General features: G+C 44.1%; 1 long non-coding RNA gene across 1 annotated transcript; it reads right to left on the reverse strand.

Moving 5' to 3' along the window:
• Nucleotides 1-1,399: 1,399 nt before the first annotated feature.
• LOC137224349 (uncharacterized) lies at nucleotides 1,400-10,813 on the reverse strand. The gene is made up of 4 exons (XR_010943309.1): nucleotides 9,381-10,813; nucleotides 4,725-6,085; nucleotides 3,150-3,231; nucleotides 1,400-1,482 (listed from the first exon to the last, which is right to left on the reverse strand). It is a non-coding gene; the product is annotated as an uncharacterized lncRNA (long non-coding RNA).
• Between the last annotated feature and the right edge of the window lie 12,363 nt (nucleotides 10,814-23,176).

The following is a 23,176-nucleotide window of genomic DNA, read 5'->3' on the forward strand; positions in this document are numbered from 1 at the left end:
GGTCTGAAATTTCGAAAACCAACTTATGCTTGCTTAAGGGGAAAGGTGAGTTGGGGTGCTGCATAAAACCAGAGATTGAAATGAGCACAGATAAAGTTCCTTAAGCCAAATATGGAATAGACAAGAGCTACTCCTTGCTCAACGAAATGGACTCAACACCCCATATTAAATGCCTAAGAATGTACCTGACTAGTAAGTATCTGAAAACCTATGGATTGCTATGTCTCCGAAAGAGAATCAAGCGTGTGTACAGGGGCATAAACGCAGCAGTGAAAGTATTGGAAAGGTTCGGTGAGCAAATGAAGACCCTTTGAATTCATATTGCATGGTACCCATTCCACGGGTCTCAACTCTCAAGGTTTCAGGGATTCTTCCTTCAGCTAAAACATGCATGTGGAACCCAGAGTATGATCCACCGTGTGATCGGGAGACGTGTTCAAATATGTCTCAGGTTTCATCCCCAGGTACTCGGGTGCAACATTCCAGACGCTTTACTAACACTCTCCCGCCTTGGAGAGTCAGTGCCTTTAACATCTTGTTTGGCCCAGTTTGCAATTTCTGCGGAAGATGAACAGGAATAGGGAGGACCAATGGGAGACTAGCTGGAGGTGTCTGGACGGGCAAATTTATCTCTCATTTCCCACCAGGAAGAGGAATTAACCAAAGGCTCAGCGTGCCGTGCCGGAATCAGATTAGGGCCTGAAGCAATCCTCCGGTGTTGCGGCCAGCTCACAAAAAATCGAGTTGAAGAAAGGAGCTCAGGGGCACTGTAATTCACAAACCTGCAGACTTATAAATGACAGCTATTGTCCAAAAATATACTGAAGTAAGGCTGCCAAGAGGACTTGAAAGCGGGGCAGAATTGCAGGAAACCGATTTCACGAGGTAGACTGGAATTCCATTGAAAGCATAGGAAAAGAGGCAGAACGTCCACAATGATGCACTTGGCCAAAAAGAGCATACGCGCTTTTTCCTGAATATATTCAGGAAAAAACGCATACGCCCTTTTTGGCCAACCAAGCAAGCTTGCAAAGGAAATCTGCACTACAATGAAGTCTCACTTCCCCCCGGTCAAAAGGGCCAACTGAAAAAAGTGTAAAATCCAAAAAGGCAGGACAGGCCATGGAGAACTGGGAGCCTTGTTATGCTGATGGGCGGGATGTAAATTGCCAACAGCCACTCGGGAGAAGTTTATGGTGTTTCCTGAAACATCTAAAACACAAAGCAACGGAGCCTAGGGCACTTCCACTTATGGTCCTATAGCTTAGGGAAATTAAAATCAAAAAGACACAGCCACCCCAAAGTTTCAAGCGGCTCTGTTTACAAGAATCTCGTTTACGGTACAAGTTCAATATCGCAGAAATTGAAAAATGGATAAAGAAGTTGTGGTACTTACGTACAATGCAATATCACTCAGCAATGAAATCTATGTCATCAGTCCCATAGCAGCATAATGAGTGGATTCAGGTATGATGATTGTAACTGAAATAAGTCACACAGAAAAAGAAACATATCATAAGATATCACTTATAGAGGGAGGGTAAATATGGCTGCACAAGAAATGAATTACAGAACAGAACAGTGTCTCACATTTAGAAAACACACTTATTTCAGCTTAAGGGGAAAGGAGAGGTGGGGTGATGCATAAAACCAGAGTTTGAAATTAGCACAGATACCGTTCAATAAACCAAATAGATATTAGACAAGATCTACACCTTGCTCAATGAACTGGCCTCAACACACCCTATACACCACAGAGAAATATATCTGAGTAATAAGAATCTTAAAACCCATGTATTGATATATCTCCATAAGGGAATCAAGTGTGTGCAGAGCGGCACAAACACAGCAGTGAAAATGAGCTAAATCCCATTATAGAAATAAATTTTAAAAACAAAACGCAGAAACAATGAAAGAGAGAAAAATTCTTACAAAATTTGCTGAGGGGCTGTGAGGCAACCAGGATTGACCACATATAAACCCACAGCTGGATAAGACATAAGGCTGGACACTTGGGGCTGAGAGGATTGGTGAGCTTTGGTGAGCAACTGCCAAAAGTTTAATGCAATACTTCATGCTACTCATTCCAAGGGTCCCAAAACTCCAGGTTGAAGGGAATCTTCCTACAGCTAAACCACGCTTGGGAAACCCAGCGACTGGTATACCATATGATCGGGAAAGGTTTCTAAAACGCACCTCATTTTTCCTCTCCTGGGGCTTTGGATCGACATTCCAGCCACTTTACCAAAAATATCCCCACATGGAGAGTCAATGCCTTTAAGTTCTGGTATCGCACAGTCTGCAGTTAGTGCGGAGGATGAATGGGAATAGGGGGAACCAGTGAGAAACTAGCTGTAGCAGTTTCAATGGGCACATGTCACTCTAATTTCACATCATTAAGAAGAATAAACCAAAGGCACAGCAAGGTGCCCCAGAAGAAGAAAAGGGCCTGAAGGAATCCTGTGGTTATGAGGCAAGATCACAAAAATAAGAGCTGAAAAATGGAGCTAAGGGCCACTGCAATTCAAAAACCTGCAGAGTTATAAAGACCAACTATTTTCAAAAAATATATTGAGGTAAGGCTATGAAGAGGCATTGAAAGCAAGGCAGAATTGCAGGAAACCGATTTCAGGAGGTAGACTGGAATTGCATTTAAAGCATAGGAAAAGAGGCAGAACGTTGACAATGATGCAATTGGCCAAAAAGGGCGTATGCGTTTTTTCCTGAATATATTCAGGAAAAAACGCATACGCCCTTTTTGGCCAACCAAGCAAGCTTGCAAAGGAAATCTGCACTACAATGAAGTCTCACTTACCCCAGTCAAAAGGGCCATCTGAAAAAAGTGTAAAATCCAGAAAGGCAGTACAGGCCATGGAGAACTGGGAGCCTTGTTATGCTGATGGGCGGGATGTAAATTGCCAACAGCCACTGGGAAGAAGTGTATGGTGTTTCCTGAAACATCTAAAAAACAAAGCAACAGAGCCTAGGGCACTTCCACTTATGGTCTTATAGTTTAGGGAAATTAAAATAAAAAAGACACAGCCACCCCAAAGTTTGGGACGCCTCTGTTTATAAGAACCTCGTTTACGGTACAAGTTCAATCTCGCAGAAAGTGAAAAATGGATAAAGAAGTTGTGGTACTTACATACAATGCAATATCACTCAGCAATGAAATCTATGTCATCAGGCCCATAGCAGCATAATGAGTGGATTCAGGTATGATGATTCTAACTGAAATAAGTCACACAGAAAAAGAAACATCATAAGATATCTCTAATACACGGAATGTAAACTTGGCTACACAGGAACTGAATTACAAAACAGAACAGGGTCTCAAATTTAGAAAACAAACTTATGCTTGCTTAAGGGGAAAGGTGAGTTGGGGTGCTGCATAAAACCAGAGATTGAAATGAGAACAGATAAAGTTCCTTAAGCCAAATATGGAATAGACAAGAGCTACTCCTTGCTGAACGAAATGGACACAACACCCCATATTAAACGCCTAAGAATGTACCTGACTAGTAAGTATCTTAAAACCTATGGATTTCTATGCCACCGAAAGAGAATCAAGCGTGTGTACAGGGGCATAAAGGCAGCAGTGATAGGATTGGAGGGGTTCGGTGAGCAAATGAAGACCCTTTGAAGTCATATTGCATGGTAACCATGCCATGGGTCTCAACTCTCCAGGTTTAAGGGGTTCTTCCTTCAGCTAAAACATGCATGTGGAACCCAGAGTATGATCCACCGTGTGATCGGGAGACGTGTTCAAATATGTCTCAGTTTTCCTCCCCTGGTACTGGAGCGCAACATTCCAGATGCTTTACTAACACTCTCCCGACTTGGAGAGTCAGTGCCTTTAACCTCCTGTTTGGCCCAGTTTGCAATTTCTGCGGAAGATGAACAGGAATAGGGAGAACCAATGAGAGACTAGCTGGAGGTGTCTGGATGGGCAAATTTAACTCTCATTTCCCACCAGGAAGAGGAATTAACCAAAGGCTCAGCGTGCCGTGCCGGAACCAGATTAGGGCCTGAAGCAATCCTGCGGTGTTGCGGCCAGCTCACAAGAAAGCGAGTTGAAGAAAGGAGCTCAGGGGCACTGTAATTCACAAACCTGCAGAGTTATAAATGACAGCTATCGTCCAAAAATATACTGAAGTAAGGCTGCCAAGAGGACTTGAAAGTGGGGCAGAATTGCAGGAAACCGATTTAGGAGGTAGACTGGAATTGCAATGAAAGCATAGGAAAAGAGGCAGAACGTCCACAATGATGCACTTGGCCAAAAAGGGCGTATGCGTTTTTTCCTGAATATATTCCGGAAAATACGCATAAGCCCTTTTTGGCCAAGCAAGCAAGCTTGCAAAGGAAATCTGCACTACAATGAAGTCTCACTTCCCCCCGGTCAAAAGGGCCATCTGAAAAAAGTGTAAAATCCAGAAAGGCAGGACAGGCCATGGAGAAATGGGAGCCTTGTTATGCTGATGGGCAGGATGTAAACTGCCAACAGACACTCGGGAGAAGTGTATGGTGTTTCCTGAAACATCTAAAAAACAAAGCAACAGAGCCTAGGGCACTTCCACTTATGGTCCTGAAGCTCAGGGAAATTAAAATCAAAAAGACACAGCAACCCCAATGTTTGGGACGGCTCTTTTTACAGGAATCTCTTCTACAGCACAAGTTAAATATCCCAGAGAGCAAATAATGGATAAAGAAGTTGCGGTACTTACGTACAACAGAATACCACTCAGCAATCAAATCTATGTCACCAGGCCCATACCAGCATAATGAGTAGATTGAGGCACGATGATTCTAAGTGAAATAAGTCACACAGAAAAAGAAACATCGTAAGGTATCACTAATACACGGAATGTGAACTTGGCTACACATGAACTGAATTACAAAACAGAACAGGGTCTCAAGTTTAGAAAACCAACTTATGCTTGCTTAAGGGGGAAGGTGAGTTGGGGTGCTGCATAAAACCAGAGTTTGAAATTAGCACAGATACCGTTCCATAAGCCAAATATGTAATAGACAAGACCTACCCCTTGCTCAACAAAATGGACTCAACAATGAAGTATCACCTCACACCTGGTAGCATGGGCATCATCAGAAATTCTACAAACGAAAAATGCTGGAAAGGGTGTGGAGAAAAGGAACCCTCTTCCACTATTGTTGGGAATATAAATTGATACAGTCACTATGGAGAACAATATGGAGTTTCTTAAGATACTAACAATAGAATTACCATATGATACAGCAATCCCAGTACTGGACATATTCCCAGACAAAACCATAAATCAAAAAGAGACATTCACCGCAATGTTCATTGCATCACTATTTACAATATCGAGGTAATGGAAGCAACCTAAATGCCCACAGACAGACGAATGCATAAAGCTGTGGTACCTATATAAAATGGAATATTACTAAGCCATGAAAAGGAATGAAATTGGGTCATTTGTAGAGACGTCGATAGATCTAGAGACTGTCATACAGAGTGAAGTAAGTCAGAAAGAGAAAAACAAATCTTGTATATTCATGCATGTATATGGAACCTAGAAAAACTGTACAGATTAACCATTTTGCAAGGTATAAATAGAGCAACAGATGTAGACAACAAACGTATGGACAACAAGGGGGAAAGCTGTTGGGGGGGTGGTGGTGGGAGGAGTTGAGAGACTGGGATTGGCATGTATACATTTATATGTATAAAATAGATAGCCAATAAGAACCTGCTGTATAAAAATATAAAATAAAATTCAAAATTAAAAAGAAATAAAATTTAAAAAATAAAACAGAAAAAACAATTATTCCCTTCACATACATGTATTTATATGAATAAATTATTTCCATGCTTATCTCTGTAAATACAAAAAAGAGGAATAAAATCTACCTTGAACCAAAAACGAAAAAGAGAAAAAAAACACAGAACCCACCAGTTCCACAGAGGAAAACCGTAACAGGGCACTTGCTCCAGTTGTAAACAATTCTGAAGTTGGTCAGTGGTGGGGAATCGTCTCCCATTCAGCCAGCAGCCCCCACGCAACAAGCGTCCTCATTGCAAAGCTGGGGCACCGTGCCGAGGCATCTGTGAGTAAACGTGAGCTGAGCCCCAGGCCAGTTGCTGCTGAACTATTCCCACCCGTCCCAGGTAAAACACCTGAATATATACAAGGACTTGAAAGCCTAGAGGAAGGGCCATAGAGCCACACGAGTGACAGCATGCCGGCCGACTTGGTGCCTGCAGGCCAGCCAGGATGGTCCTGGCCCTGGGTGCTCTTCTGGAAGATTTCCATTTCCCTGCCTGAGATACCCGTCCTGTCCCTGCCCCCACTGCTTTTTTCCTTCCTCACCTCTGCCCAGGGAGAAATTCCAGCAGCAGGTATGGGTGACACATCCTCTTCTTTAGCAGGTGGCAGCCTGGCAACTGCTGCAGAAAGTCCAGCAGAGCCCCACTCACACTGGGCCACCCACAAAGCCGTGGCCTCTCACTCCCTCCCACCAGCCCAGCCCCGAGACTGCTGACAGGGCAGAGAAAATGGCGTCAGGCACGGCTGCAGGGGCTCTTGCTGCCTGGAGTGGTATTTATATTGATCTCAACCCAGGCACACCTGGGGAGGGCTGGCCGGCACGGTAAGGCTGCCCAGGTCAGCCAATCATCACCCCTCAGGGGCTCACAGTTGCAGAAAATGGAACTTGCTGAACCGGCCAGGTCCAAGGAACAGGTGTGGGCTCCTGAGAGTCAGGATAGACAAGGGGCTGCAGCTTTGGCTTGTTTTCTAATCATTTTATCTGGCCCATGAGTGGGAGACAACTTCAAGAAAACCCTCTCCTAATGAGAGGAACCCAGGAGTCAGGGAGAGGAGGGGTGGGTGGTGGTTGGAGACAGAGGCCTGGTGCCCCGGGTGCAGTGGAAGTCTCTGGAAGACAAGGTGGAGGGAGGCCACACAGAGTGATGCCCAGGGTCACAGACCTGTGGCAGCTGCTGTTTGTTAGTTCAAGTCCTGCTCTGAGGTGCTCTGTGTCAGCTCTGAGCGACAGGTGAGCTGGGGGTGCTCTGCAATGAGGGCTATGTGCACGGTTCCTGTGTGCCCAGCCCTGCCACAGTACCTGCAAGGGTAGCTCTGTATCCTGGGAGGGGCCTGACCACGAGAGCCCCGTAGGCTGGGGTGGGGGTGGGGTACCTGCCCAGGTGAGCTCCATATTCTGGGATTGGTCTGACCACGAGAGCCCCATGGGCTGCTGGGGACCTGGTAAAGGATGTCAGGACAGTCAGTGAAGCCACCGAGGATATACCTCCAGTTGCTCCTAATTCCTACACCCTGCTGGTCATTCTACCAACCACCAGGACATGGTATTCTGTATTAGTCTTCAATGATGCCTTCTTTTGTATTCCATTAGTCCCAGAGTCACAAGAAATTTTGGCTTGTGAGTGGCAGGACTCAACATACAACTAAAACAATACTTCCGGGCCGTCTTGCCCCAAGGGTGCAAAAATTCCCACACCATCTTTGGGGAAAGCTTAGCTAAAGACCTAAAAGTTCTACCTCTGGAAAAGGAAACCCTCCTTCAGTACGCAGACGACATTCTGATCGCCAGCCCTACTAAGGAGGCCTCTGAACTACCAAGCCAATAAAGGATAGAAGTTGTCCAAGAAAAAGCTCAAATATCACAGACTGCGGTGACCTGCCTGGGCTTCATTCTCACAGAAGGTCGGAGAAGCCCATCCCAGGAAAGGGAAGAAACCATTTGCAGCCTTACCCCTTTCTAAAACTAGAAGACAGCTTAGGGGTTCCTGGGGAGGCCAGGGTTTGCTGCTTCTGGATCTCTAACTACAGTCTACTAGCTGGGCCTCTATATGAAACACTGAAAGGAAAAGATGATGATCCTTTTGAATAGAATCCAGAAGTGGCCTTTCAAGAATGGAAAGAGCAGTCAATTCAGACCCTTGCCCTGGAACTCCCTAATTTAGCTAAACCCTTTGACCTTTACATTCCCAGTGAAAGGTGAATCGCCATTGGAGAATTAGTGCAAAAACTGGGACCACTTGAAATGGAACAATGCAAGAATGCCATCCAGGTAGGATAAACTACAGTCACCAAGGGGCTTGGCCCACTGCCACATCTGGCCAAGATACTGGCGGTATCTAAAAACCTGGAAATCAGCAGCCCAAAAGGCCACCTCCCTCCTAAGGGAAAAGGACCCCACGTGGTGATCCTAACCACCAACCATGCCCTGAAGTTGCAGGGTTCGCTCCGTGGGCACACCGACCTCGAGTGAGGAGGCCCTCCAACTCCAACATCCAGAGAGATAACCGGGGGCAACAGGGCACCATGACGACTCGTGTGAACATCACTTGACATGGAGTTTCTCTCATAAAACAACAAGAGTGTGTCCCAAAAGAGTAGACTACTGCTTGCAGGACTTACTGCACCCAGAGGGGAGCTAATAATCTTGGCGGGGGAACCGTATATCACACTGTCACCATAGAAAAGCCTACAGACACCGTGATGATGGTGGCCAATAAGACCGGCTGGACTCCTGTTTACTTCAAAAGGCTGTTGACTCAGTGGCCATCATGGTCCTTGATCACCACTGACCCTGGACTGTCTGGGAGTTGAGCGGGCAGTGCTCTGACACCTGGTGCTGTTTGTACGTTAATTCAGGGGCCTAACTGAAGAAAGCGCAGACTACTGGTCAGAGCATCTAGGCTGGCAGAAACGGTCAGCCTAAGGTGGCCGAACAAATGTGGGGCGGGGTGAAACCGGCCCCCACAGCGTCTCTGCACATCTCTTTCCTGGACCCTTAAAGGTCATTAGAATCTATAACACTTCCAATGCTGGTGCTCAGGTGGACGAGCAGGGAGGCAGGGGGCCTGGGGACAATCAACGTCACCTGGAGGCTGCTGGGGAGAAGCTCTGACCCTCGCCCCAGGTATGAGGGCTCCCAACTCAGCACTCAGCAGTTACAGAAGAAGGGTCTGCACCCTCAGCACTCCAAGAATGAGGAACGGGACAAAAGGCAGAGGAGGGGTTTGTCCCCAGCAAAGCCCATTAAAAATCCCTGGGAGATAAAAATAGAATCTGGGCAATAAAGTCAAGTCTAACCTTTTTTATCCTTTGTGCTTTGTCTAATTTCATGTGCTCCTAGGGTCCCGCATGCAGAGGTTCCACACCCGGCACTTCAGACCAGATTTCCTAGTGCAGAATGGCTGGGTCGACACCTCAGCTCCTGGGGCCCAGTGCAGACTCTGCGATATAGAGCCTGAGCTGCAGCCAACCCGGCCCTCGAGAGCTCTGCCCCCTCCCTCCCTCCCACTGACTCTGACAGGATCTCTACACAGCAGCCCAGCCCACAGCCCACGGGGTAGTGCATGCTCTCACCTCTCCATTCTCTGATCAAAATATAAAGTTTCCTTTGCTTGTGAACCAAACTCAGTCTCGATCTGTTGGCCCCAATGACACTGGGCAGGGGGACACTTGTTGGGGTCCACTCTGGAGGATCAGTCACAGAAATTGAGACTATTGTAACCTCAATGAACAGATGTGTGAGCCAAACTGTAGTTAACATAGAACAGTGTATAAGGCTCGGGTAAAATAAGATGTTTCTAACACTTCCATTTGATATTTCCATCACTTTATTATAAGCAAGTTCAGTGAAAAGGTTTGTCTTATTTGTCAGGTCAATATTAGAGAAACGAAGTGATTTCTTTCCAAGGATGTACATCTAATAATCTTGGTTAAAGCTTCAATCTTGTTTTAAATGCTTTTCCATTGAAAATGATACCTCTCTTTCAGCTCCCCCATTTCTGAGAAGTATAAAATCTTATAATTTATTATTACCAAAGGGGAAAGGTTGGAGGAGGGATAAATTAACAGTTTGGGATTAACACATACACACTGCTATGTATAAAATAGATCATCAACAAGGAACTACTGTATAGCACAGGGAACTACACTCAACATTTTGCAATAACCTATAAGGGGAAATAATCTGAAAAAGAATAGATATTTTTATTGACATCATCTATCAATGACAGTTAAAGTGTAACCTAAGGGAAGCTGGTGGTGAGTGCTTCTGACCCTGAAGACTTCAATCATCTAAAGTTTGGACTCTGCCTACTTTCCAAGGCCCTTAATGAACATATGTGTAGCCGTAGCTTAAAAAATTCCCCAGTTTGGGTTTCGGGGAGACACTGATTTTGAAAAAGCCCTGGTGTTCTCCTTACATGAATGGGACTCTTCCTACTGCTAAAACATGTCTGTCACACCCAGAGGATGGTATACCGTCTGATCGGGAAGAGTTTGGAAAAGGCATCTCATCTCCTCATCCCCTGGTGCTCGGGTTCACCCCTCCAGCGTCTTTACTAACAGTCTCCCCACTTGGAGATGTCAGCACTGTCAACATCCTATTGCGTACAGTTTGGAATTTGTCCAGAGGATGAAGCGGAAGGATGAGGAACAATGAGAGACAAGTCCTAGGTGTTCAGACAGGCACATGTCACTCTAATTTCCAATCAGGAAGACGAATTGACCAAAGGCTAGGGTTGTCCATGGAAACAGTATAGGGCTTGAGGAAATCCCGCTGCTTTGTGGCCAGTTCCCATAAACACAAGTTGAACAATGGAACTCAGGGGCAGTAAAATTCACGAAACTGCAGAGTTGAAAATATCCATCACTGAAAAATGTCTTGAGGAAAGTCAGAGAAAAGGACTTGTAAGCAAGGGAGAATGGCAGGAAAGGGATTTGAGGAGGTAGAAAGGACTCGCCATTAAGCACAAGAAAAGGAGCTGAACATTGCCAACATTGCAGTTGGCCAAAAAAGGGTGTATGCGTTTTTTTCTGTATATATTCAAGAAAAGGGCATACACTTTTTTAGCCAACCAAACGGGTGGGCACTGGAAGTCAATACTACAAAAGATATCACTTCGCATCGGTCAGAAGAGCCATCCTCATAAAGTGTAAACAACAGAAATGCAGGACAGGGCAAGGAGAAGAGGGAGCCCTGTGAGACTTATAGTGGAAATATATATTGCCAACGACCATTCTGGAGAAGTGTATTGTGTTTACTAAAGCATCTAAAAAATGAGCTACAGAGCATAGGGCACTTGCACTCATGGGCGTATATCTTGGGAAAAACAAAAATCGAGAGGACACAGGCACCCCAATGTTTACCCCCTCTCTGTTTAAAAGATCCTCGACTAGGATATAACTTAAATGTCTCTGGAGAGGAAAAATGGATAGAGATGTGGTACTTAGGTAGAGTGGAATATTATTCAGCCTGGAAATCAATGAAATATGGCCAGTTGTAACAACTCCGGAGGAGTTACGTATGATCATTCTAAGTGACATAATTCAAAAAGAAAAAGACACATATCATAAGATATCACTTAAAGGTGGAATCCAAAATGGCTACACATGAAATAAATTACAAAACAAAAACATAGTCAAATATGTAGAAAACATGCATAAGGCTGCTAAACGGGAAAGGTGGGGAGGGGTGAGGCATCACCCAGGAGGTTGAAATTAGCAAAGATACGATTCCAAATACCAAACTGATAATCAACAAGGCCTACACGGTAGCTAAAAGAACTGCACTCAGCACACTCAAGTCACCGGAAAAGAATATATACGACTGGTAAGAATCTGAAAAAGAATTTACTGATGTCTCTCTGTACGTGAATCAAGTGGATGTACAGCAGCAAGAAACAGAGCTTTGAAAATCAGCTGTAACCAATATAGTAATAAATTGAAAAAAATAAACGACAGAGAGACAGAGAAAACCTCTTACAACTTTTCCTCAGGGACGGTGATGCAACATGGATTGAACACATCTAGACCCACAGCAGGATGAGACATAAGGCTGGAAACTGTTTGCACTAAGAGAAATGTGAGGTTGGGTGAGGAAATGCACACCCTTTAAAGTAATACTACCTGGTACCCATTCAATGGGTCCCAAATCTGCAGGTTCAAGGGATCTTCCTACAGCTAAAACATGCATGGAAAACCCAGAGGACTGTACACCATGTGATCGGGAGATGTGTCTAAAATGCAGCTCATTTATCCTCTCCTGGTGCTCCTGTTCACCATTCCAGCCACGTTACTTAGAATCTCCCCACTTGGAGAATCAGCACATTTCAACTTCTGTTTCACACATTTTGCAAATTGTGAGGAGGATGAACGGGAAGAGGGGGAACCAATGAGAGAATAGTTGTAGGGGTTTGGACGGGCACATATCACTCTAATTTCCCATTAAGAATAAGAATTGAAAAAAGGCTCAGCCTGCCTCGCCAGAGCCAAAATAGGGCCTGAAGCAATCCTGCGGGTTTGAGGCCAGCTCACAAAAGAACAACTTAAAAAATGGAGCTCAGGGTTACTGCAATTCACAAACCTGCAGAGTTATAAATGAAAACTAACGTCCAAAAATATGTTGAGGTAAGGCAAAGAAGAGGATCTGAATGCAAGACAGAATTGCAAGAAACAGATTTCAAGAGATAGATTGGACTCGTCTTTAAAGCACATGAAAAGCGGCAGAATTTCGACAATGATGCAGTTGGCCCAAAAGGGCGTATGCGTTTTTTCCTGATTATATCCAGGAAAAAACGCATACGCGCTTTATGGGCAACGAAGCAAGCAAGCAATGCGAATGTGCACAACAAAGAAGTCTCATTTCCCACCGGTCAAAAGGGCCATCCTAAAAAATTGTAAAAACCAGAAATGCAGGACAGGCAATGGAGAACAGGGAGCCTTTATACGCTGATGGGCAGTGTGTGAACTGCCGAGAGCCACTCTGGAAAAGTGTATGGTGGTTCCTAAATCATCTAAAAAACAGAGCTACAGAGCATAGGACACTTCCAATCATGGGAGTATATCTAGGTAAGTCTAAAAATCAACAAGACACAAGAACACCACAGTTTAGGGCTACTCTGTTTACAAGAACCTCAACTTCAGTACACCTTAAATATCCCAGGAAAGAGAACAATGGATAAAGAAGATGTGGTGCTTATGTACAATGGAATATCTCTTCACCATGAAATCAATGTAATAAGGTTAGTAGAAGGATAAAGAGTGGATTTAGGTCCGATAATACTACTTGAAATAAGTCAAACAGAAAAAGAAACATATCATAAGATATCACCTATAGAGGGAGGGTAAATATGGCTGCACAAGAAATGAATTACAGAACAGAACAGTGTCTCACATTTAGAAAACACACTTATGTCAGCATAAGGGAAAAGGAGAGGTGGGGTGATGCATAAAACCAGAGTTTGAAATTAGCACAGATACTGTTCAATAAACCAAATAGGTATTAGACAAGATCTACATCTTGCTCAATGAACTGGCCTCAACACACCCTATACACCGCAGAGAAATATATCTGATTAAAAGAATCTTAAAACCCATGAATTGATATATCTCCATAAGGGAATCAAGTGTGTGCAGAGCGGCACAAACACAGCAGTGAAAATGAGCTAAACCCCATTATAGAAACAAATTTTAAAAACAAAACGCAGAAACAATGAAAGAGAGAAAAATTCTTACAAAATTTGCTCAGGGGCTGTGATGCAACCTGGATTGACCACATATAAACCCACAGCTGGATAAGACATAAGGCTGGACACTTGGGGCTGAGAGGAATGGTGAGCTTTGGTGAGCAACTGCTGAAAGTTTAATGCAATACTTCATGCTACTCATTCCAAGGGTCCCAACACTCCAGGTTGAAGGGAATCTTCCTACAGCTAAACCATGCTTGGGAAACCCAGCGACTGGTATACCATATGATCGGGAAAGGTTTCTAAAACGCACCTAATTTTCCTCTCCTGGGAATCCGGATCGACATTCCAGTTGCTTTACTAACAACATCCCCTCATGGAGAGTCAGTGCCTTTAACCTCCTGTTTGGCCCAGTTTGCAATTTCTGCGGAAGATGAACAGGAATACGGAGAACCAATGAGAGACTAGCTGGAGGTGTCTGGACGGGCAAATTTAACTCTCATTTCCCACCAGGAACAGGAATTAACCAAAGGCTCAGCGTGCCGTGACGGAACCAGATTAGGGCTTGAAGCAATCCTGCGGTGTTGCGGCCAGCTCACAAGAAAGCGAGTTGAAGAAAAGAGCTCAGGGACACTGTAATTCACAGACCTGCAGAGTTATAAATGACAGCTACCGTCCAAAAATATACTGAAGTAAGGCTGCCAAGCGGACTTGAAAGCGGGGCAGAATTGCAGGAAACCGATTTCAGGAGGTAGACTGGAATTGCATTGAAAGCATAGGAAAAGAGGCAGAACGTCCACAATGATGCACTTGGCCAAAAAGGGCGTATGCGTTTTTTCCTGAATATATTCAGGAAAAAACGCATACGCCCTTTTTGGCCAACCAAGCAAGCTTGCAAAGGAAATCTGCACTACAATGAAGTCTCACTTCCCACCGGTCAAAAGGGCCATCTGAAAAAAGTGTAAAATCCAGAAAGGCAGGACAGGCCATGGAGAACTGGGAGCCTTGTTATGTTGATGGGTGGGATGTAAATTGCCAACAGCCACTCAGGAGAACTGTATGGTGTTTCCTGAAACATCTGAAAAACAAAGCAACAGAGCCTAGGGCACTTCCACTTATGGTCCTATAGCTTAGGGAAATTAAAATCAAAAAGACACAGCCACCCCAAAGTTTGGGAGGGCTCTCTTTACAAAAACCTCATTTACGGTACAAGTTCAATATCACAGAAAGTGAATAATGGATAAAGAGGTTGTGGTACTTATGTACAATGCAATATCACTCAGCAATGAAATCTATGTCATCAGGCCCGTAGCAGCATAATGAGTGGATTCAGGTATGATGATTCTAACTGAAATAAGTCACACAGAAAAAGAAACATCATAAGATATCACTAATACACGGAATGTAAACTTGGCTACACAGGAACTGAATTACAAAACAGAACAGGGTCTCAAATTTAGAAAACCAACTTATGCTTGCTTAAGGGGAAATGTGAGTTGGGGTGTTGCATAAAACCAGAGATTGAAATGAGCACAGATACAGTTCCTTAAGCGAAATATGGAATAGACAAGAGCTACTCCTTGCTCAACGAAATGAACTCAACACCGCATATTAAATGCCTAAGAATGTACCTGACTAGTAAGTATCTTAACACCTATGGATTGCTATGTCTCCGAAAGAGAATCAAGCATGTGTACAGGGACATAAACGCAGCAGTGATAGGATTGGAGAGGTTCGGTGAGCAAATGAAGACCCTTTGAAGTCATATTGCATGGTACCCATTCCACGGGTTTCAACTACCCAGTTTTAAGGTATTCTTCCTTAAGCTAAAACATGCATGTGGAACCTAGAGTATGATCAACCATGTGATCGGGAGATGTGTTCAAATATGTCTCAGTTTTCTTACCCTGGTACTCGGGTGCAACATTCCAGACGCTTTACTAACACTCTCCCGACTTGGAGAGTCAGTCCCTTTAACCTCCTGTTTGGCCCAGTTTGCAATTTCTGCGGATGATGAACAGGAATAGCGAGAACCAATGAGAGACTAGCTGGAGGTGTCTGGACGGGCAAATTTAACTCTCATTTCCCACCAGGAAGAGGAATTAACCAAAGGCTCAGCGTGCCGTGCCAGAACCAGATTAGGGCCTGAAGCCATCCTGCGGTGTTGCGGCCAGGTCACAAGAAAGCGAGTTGAAGAAAGAAGCTCAGGGGCACTGTAATTCACAAACCTGCAGAGTTATAAATGACAGCTATCGTCCAAAAATATACTGAAGTAAGGCTGCCAAGAGGACTTGAAAGCGGGGCAGAATTGCAGGAAACCGATTTCAGGAGGTAGACTGGAATTGCATTGAAAGCATAGGAAAAGAGGCAGAACGTCCACAATGATGCACTTGGCCAAAAAGGGCGTATGCGTTTTTTCCTGAATATATTCAGGAAAAAACGCATACACCCTTTTTGGCGAACCAAGCAAACTTGCAAAGGAAATCTGCACTACAATGAAGTCTCACTTCCCACCGGTCAAAAGGGCCATCTGAAAAAAGTGTAAAATCCAGAAAGGCAGGACAGGCCATGGAGAACTGGGAGCCTTGTTATGCTGATGGGCGGGATGTAAATTGCCAACAGACACTCGGGAGAAGTGTATGGTGCTTCCTGAAACATCTAAAAAACAAAGCAACAGAGCCTAGGGCACTTCCACTTATGGTCCTATAGCTTAGGGAAATTAAAATCAAAAAGACACAGCCACCCCAAAGTTTGGGACGCCTCTGTTTACAAGAACCTCGTTTACCGTACAAGTTCAATATCACAGAAAGTGAAAAATGGATAAAGAAGTTGTGGTACTTACGTACAATGCAGTATCACTCAGCAATGAAATCTATGTCATCAGGCCCGTAGCAGCATAATGAGTGGATTCAGGTACGATGATTCTAACTGAAATAAGTCACACAGAAAAAGAAACATCATGAGATATCAGTAATACACGGAATGTAAACTTGGCTACACAGGAACTGAATTACAGAACAGAACAGGGTCTCAAATTTAGAAAACCAACTTATGCTTGCTTAAGGGTAAAGGTGAGTTGGGGTGCTGCATAAAACCAGAGATTGAAATGAGCACAGATAAAGTTCCTTAAGCCAAATATGGAATAGACAAGAGCTACTCCTTGCTCAACGAAATGGACTCAACACCGCATATTAAACGCCTAAGAATGTACCTGACTAGTAAGTATCTTAAAACGTATGGATTGCTATGTCTCCGAAAGAGAATCAAGCATGTGTACAGGGGCATAAACGCAGCAGTGATAGGATTGGTGAGGTTTGGTGAGCAAATGAAGACCCTTTGAAGACATATTGCATGGTACCCATTACACGGGTTTCAACTACCCAGGTTTAAGGTATTCTTCCTTCAGCTAAAACATGCATGTGGAACCTAGAGTATGATCAACCATGTGAACGGGAGACGTGTTCAAATATGTCTCAGTTTTCCTCCCCTGGTACTCGGGTGCAACATTCCAGACGCTTTACTAACACTCTCCCCACTTGGAGAGTCATCGCCTTTAACCTCCTGTTTGGCCCAGTTTGCAATTTCTGCGGAAGATGAACAGGAATAGGGAGAACCAATGAGAGACTAGCTGGAGGTGTCTGGACGGGCAAATTTAACTCTCATTTCCCACCAGGAAGAGGAATTAACCAAAGGCTCAGCGTGCGTTGCCGGAACCAGATTAGGGCCTGAAGCCATCCTGTGGTGTTGCGGCCAGCTGAAAAGAAAGCGAGTTGAAGAAAGGAGCTCAGGGGCACTGTAATTCACAAACCTGCAGAGTTATAAATGACAGCTATCGTCCAAAAATATACTGAAGTAAGGCTGCCAAGAGGACTTGAAAGCGGGGCAGAATTGCAGGAAACCGATTTCAGGAGGTAGACTGGAATTGCATTGAAAGCAAAGGAAAAGAGGCAGAACGTCCACAATGATGCACTTGGCCAAATAGGCCGTATGCGTTTTTTCCTGAATATATTCAGGAAAAAACGCATACGCCCTTTTTGGCCAACCAAGCAAACTTGCAAAGGAAATCTGCACTACAATGAAGTCTCACTTCCCCCCGGTCAAAAGGGCCATCTGAAAAAAGTGTAAAATCCAGAAAGGCAGGACAGGCCATGGAGAACTGGGAGCCTTGTTATGCTGATGGGTGGGATGTAAATTGCCAACAGACACTCGGGAGAAGTGTATGGTGTTTCCTGAAACATCTAAAAAACAAAGCAACAGAGCCTAGGGCACTTCCACTTATGGTCCTATAGCTTAGGGAAATTAAAATCAAAAAGACACAGCCACCCCAAAGTTTGGGACGCCTCTGTTTACAAGAACCTCATTTACAGTACAAGTTCAACATCGCAGAAAGTGAAAAATTGATAAAGAAGTTGTGGTATTTACTTACAAAGCAATATCACTCAGCAATGAAATCTATGTCATCAGGCCCTTAGCAGCACAATGAGTGGATTCAGGTATGATGATTCTAACTGAAATAAGTCACACAGAAAAAGAAACATCATAAGATCTCAGTAATACACGGAATGTAAACTTGGCTACACAGGAACTGAATTACAGAACAGAACAGGGTCTCAAATTTAGAAAACCAACTTATGTTTGCTTAAGGGTAAAGGTGAGTTGGGGTGCTGCATAAAACCAGAGATTGAAATGAGCACAGATAAAGTTCCTTAAGCCAAATATGGAATAGACAAGAGCTACTCCTTGCTCAACGAAATGAACTCAACACCGCATATTAAACGCCTAAGAATGTACCTGACTAGTAAGTATCTTAAAACCTATGGATTGCTATGTCTCTGAAAGAGAATCAAGCATGTGTACAGGGGCATAAACGCAGCAGTGATAGGATTGGAGAGGTTCGGTGAGCAAATGAAGACCCTTTGAAGTCATATTGCATGGTACCCATTCCACGGGTTTCAACTACCCAGGTTTAAGGTATTCTTCCTTCAGCTAAAACATGCATGTGGATCCTAGAGTATGATCAACCATGTGAACGGGAGACGTGTTCAAATATGTCTCAGTTTTCGTACCCTGGTACTCGGGTGCAACATTCCAGATGCTTTACTAACACTCTCCCAACTTGGAGAGTCAGTCCCTTTAACCTCCTGCTTGGCCCAGTTTGCAATTTCTGCGGAAGATGAACAGGAATAGCGAGAACCAATGAGAGACTAGCTGGAGGTGTCTGGACGGGCAAATTTAACTCTCATTTCCCACCAGGAAGAGGAATTAACCAAAGGCTCAGCGTGCCGTGCCAGAACCAGATTAGGGCCTGAAGCCATCCTGCGGTGTTGCGGCCAGGTCACAAGAAAGCGAGTTGAAGAAAGGAGCTCAGGGGCACTGTAATTCACAAACCTGCAGAGTTATAAATGACAGCTATCGTCTAAAAATATACTGAAGTAAGGCTGCCAAGAGGACTTGAAAGCGGGGCAGAATTGCAGGAAACCGATTTCAGGAGGTAGACTGGAATTGCATTGAAAGCATAGGAAAAGAGGCAGAACGTCCACAATGATGCACTTGGCCAAAAAGGGCATATGCGTTTTTTCCTGAATATATTCAGGAAAAAACGCATATGCACTTTTTGGCCAACCAAGCAAACTTGCAAAGGAAATCTGCACTACAATGAAGTCTCACTTCCCCCCGGTCAAAAGGGCCATCTGAAAAAAGTGTAAAATCCAGAAAGGCAGGACAGGCCATGGAGAACTGGGAGCCTTGTTATGCTGATGGGCGGGATGTAAATTGCCAACAGACACTCGGGAGAAGTGTATGGTGTTTCCTGAAACATCTAAAAAACAAAGCAACAGAGCCTAGGGCACTTCCACTTATGGTCCTATAGCTTAGGGAAATTAAAATCAAAAAGACACAGCCACCCCAAAGTTTGGGACGCCTCTGTTTACAAGAACCTCGTTTACCATACAAGTTCAATATCACAGAAAGTGAAAAATGGATAAAGAACTTGTGGTACTTACGTACAATGCAGTATCACTCAGCAATGAAATCTATGTCATCAGGGCCGTAGCAGCATAATGAGTGGATTCAGGTACGATGATTCTAACTGAAATAAGTCACACAGAAAAAGAAACATCATAAGATATCACTAATACACGGAATGTAAACTTGGCTACACAGGAACTGAATTCCAAAACAGAACAGGGTCTCAAATTTAGAAAACCAACTTATGCTTGCTTAAGGGGAAAGGTGAGTTGGGGTGCTGCATAAAACCAGAGATTGAAATGAGCACAGATAAAGTTCCTTAAGCCAAATATGGAATAGACGAGAGCTACTCCTTGCTCAATGAAATGGACTCAACACCCCATATTAAACGCCTAAGAATGTACCTGACTAGTACGTATCTTAAAACCTATGGATTGCTATGTCTCCAAAAGAGAATCAAGCGTGTGTACAGGGGCATAAACGCAGCAGTGATAGGATTGGAGAGGTTCGGTGAGCAAATGAAGACCCTTTGAAGTCATATTGCATGGTACCCATTACACAGGTCTCAACTCTCCAGGTTTAAGGTATTCTTCCTTCAGCTAAAACATGCATGTGGAACCCAGAGTATGATCAACCATGTGAACGGGAGACGTGTTCAAATATGTCTCAGTTTTCCTCCCCTGGTACTCGGGTGCAACATTCCAGACTCTTTACTAACACTCTCCCCACTTGGAGAGTCATCGCCTTTAACCTCCTGTTTGGCCCAGTTTGCAATTTCTGCGGAAGTTGAACAGGAATAGGGAGAACCAATGAGAGACTAGCTGGAGGTGTCTGGACGGGCAAATTTAACTCTCATTTCCCACCAGGAAGAGGAATTAACCAAAGGCTCAGCGTGCGTTGCCGGAAGCAGATTAGGGCCTGAAGCCATCCTGTGGTGTTGCGGCCAGCTCAAAAGAAAGCGAGTTGAAGAAAGGAGCTCAGGGGCACTGTAATTCACAAACCTGCAGAGTTATAAATGACAGCTATCGTCCAAAAATATACTGAAGTAAGGCTGCCAAGAGGACTTGAAAGCGGGGCAGAATTGCAGGAAACCGATTTCAGGAGGTAGACTGGAATTGCATTGAAAGCAAAGGAAAAGAGGCAGAACGTCCACAATGATGCACTTGGCCAAATAGGCCGTATGCGTTTTTTCCTGAATATATTCAGGAAAAAACGCATACGCCCTTTTTGGCCAACCAAGCAAACTTGCAAAGGAAATCTGCACTACAATGAAGTCTCACTTCCCCCCGGTCAAAAGGGCCATCTGAAAAAAGTGTAAAATCCAGAAAGGCAGGACAGGCCATGGAGAACTGGGAGACTTGTTATGCTGATGGGCGCGATGTAAATTGCCAACAGACACTCGGGAGAAGTGTATGGTGTTTCCTGAAACATCTAAAAAACAAAGCAACAGAGCCTAGGGCACTTCCACTTATGGTCCTATAGCTTAGGGAAATTAAAATCAAAAAGACACAGCCACCCCAAAGTTTGGGACGCCTCTGTTTACAAGAACCTCGTTTACAGTACAAGTTCAACATCGCAGAAAGTGAAAAATGGATAAAGAAGATGTGGTATTTACTTACAAAGCAATATCACTCAGCAATGAAATCTATGTCATCAGGCCCTTAGCAGCACAATGAGTGGATTCAGGTATGATGATTCTAACTGAAATAAGTCACACAGAAAAAGAAACATCATAAGATCTCAGTAATACACAGAATGTAAACTTGGCTACACAGGAACTGAATTACAGAACAGAACAGGGTCTCAAATTTAGAAAACCAACTTATGTTTGCTTAAGGGTGAAGGTGAGTTGGGGTGCTGCATAAAACCAGAGATTGAAATGAGCACAGATAAAGTTCCTTAAGCCAAATATGGAATAGACAAGAGCTACTCCTTGCTCAACGAAATGAACTCAACACCGCATATTAAACGCCTAAGAATGTACCTGACTAGTAAGTATCTTAAAACCTATGGATTGCTATGTCTCTGAAAGAGAATCAAGCATGTGTACAGGGGCATAAACGCAGCAGTGATAGGATTGGAGAGGTTCGGTGAGCAAATGAAGACCCTTTGAAGTCATATTGCATGGTACCCATTCCACGGGTCTCAACTCTCCAGGTTTAAGGTATTCTTCCTTCAGCTAAAACATGCATGTGGAACCTAGAGTATGATCAACCATGAGATCGGGAGACGTGTTCAAATATGTCTCAGTTTTCCTCCCCTGGTACTCGGGTGCAACATTCCAGACGCTTTACTAACACTCTCCCCACTTGGAGAGTCATCGCCTTTAACCTCCTGTTTGGCCCAGTTTCCAATTTCTGCAGAAGATGAACAGGAATAGGGAGAACGAATGAGAGACTAGCTGGAGGTGTCTGGACGGGCAAATTTAACTCTCATTTCCCACCAGGAAGAGGAAATAACCAAAGGCTCAGCGTGCCGTGCCGGAACAAGATTAGGAACTGAAGCCATCCTGCGGTGTTGTGGCCAGGTCACAAGAAAGCGAGTTAAAGAAAGGAGCACAGGGTCACTGTAATTCACAAACCTGCAGAGTTATAAATGACAGCTATCTTCCAAAAATATACTGACGTAAGGCTGCCAAGAGGACTTGAAAACGGCAGAATTGCAGGAAACCGATTTCAGGAGGTAGACTGGAATTGCATTGAAAGCATAGGAAAAGAGGCAGAACGTCCACAATAATGCACTTGGCCAAAAAGGGCGTATGCGTTTTTTCCTGAATATATTCAGGAAAAAACGCATACGCCCTTTTTGGCCAACCAAGCAAACTTGCAAAGGAAATCTGCACTACAATGAAGTCTCACTTCACCCCGGTCAAAAGGGCCATCTGAAAAAAGTGTAAAATCCAGAAAGGCAGGACAGGCCATGGAGAACTGGGAGCCTTATGCTGATGGGCGGGATGTAAATTGCCAACAGACACTCGGGAGAAGTGTATGGTGTTTCCTGAAACATCTAAAAAACAAAGCAACAGAGCTTAGGGCACTTCCACTTATGGTCCTATAGCTTAGGGAAATTAAAATCAAAAAGACACAGCCACCCCAAAGTTTGGGACGCCTCTGTTTACAAGAACCTCGTTTACCGTACAAGTTCAATATCACAGAAAGTGAAAAATGGATAAAGAACTTGTGGTACTTACGTACAATGCAGTATCACTCAGCAATGAAATCTATGTCATCAGGCCCGTAGCAGCATAATGAGTGGATTCAGGTACGATGATTCTAACTGAAATAAGTCACACAGGAAAAGAAACATCATAAGATATCACTAATACACGGAATGTAAACTTGGCTACACAGGAACTGAATTCCAAAACAGAACAGGGTCTCAAATTTAGAAAACCAACTTATGCTTGCTTAAGGGGAAAGGTGAGTTGGGGTGCTGCATAAAACCAGAGATTGAAATGAGCACAGATAAAGTTCCTTAAGCCAAATATGGAATAAGCAAGAGCTACTCCTTGCTCAACGAAATGGACTCAACACCCCATATTAAACGCCTAAGAATGTACCTGACTAGTAAGTATATTAAAACCTATGGATTGCTATGTCTCCAAAAGAGAATCAAGCGTGTGTACAGGGGCATTAACGCAGCAGTGATAGGATTGGAGAGGTTCGGTGAGCAAATGAAGACCCTTTGAAGTCATATTGCATGGTACCCATTCCACGGGTT

The sequence above is a fragment of the Pseudorca crassidens genome, chromosome 5 (genome assembly GCF_039906515.1).
Source record: "Pseudorca crassidens isolate mPseCra1 chromosome 5, mPseCra1.hap1, whole genome shotgun sequence".
Lineage (NCBI taxonomy): Eukaryota > Metazoa > Chordata > Mammalia > Artiodactyla > Delphinidae > Pseudorca > Pseudorca crassidens.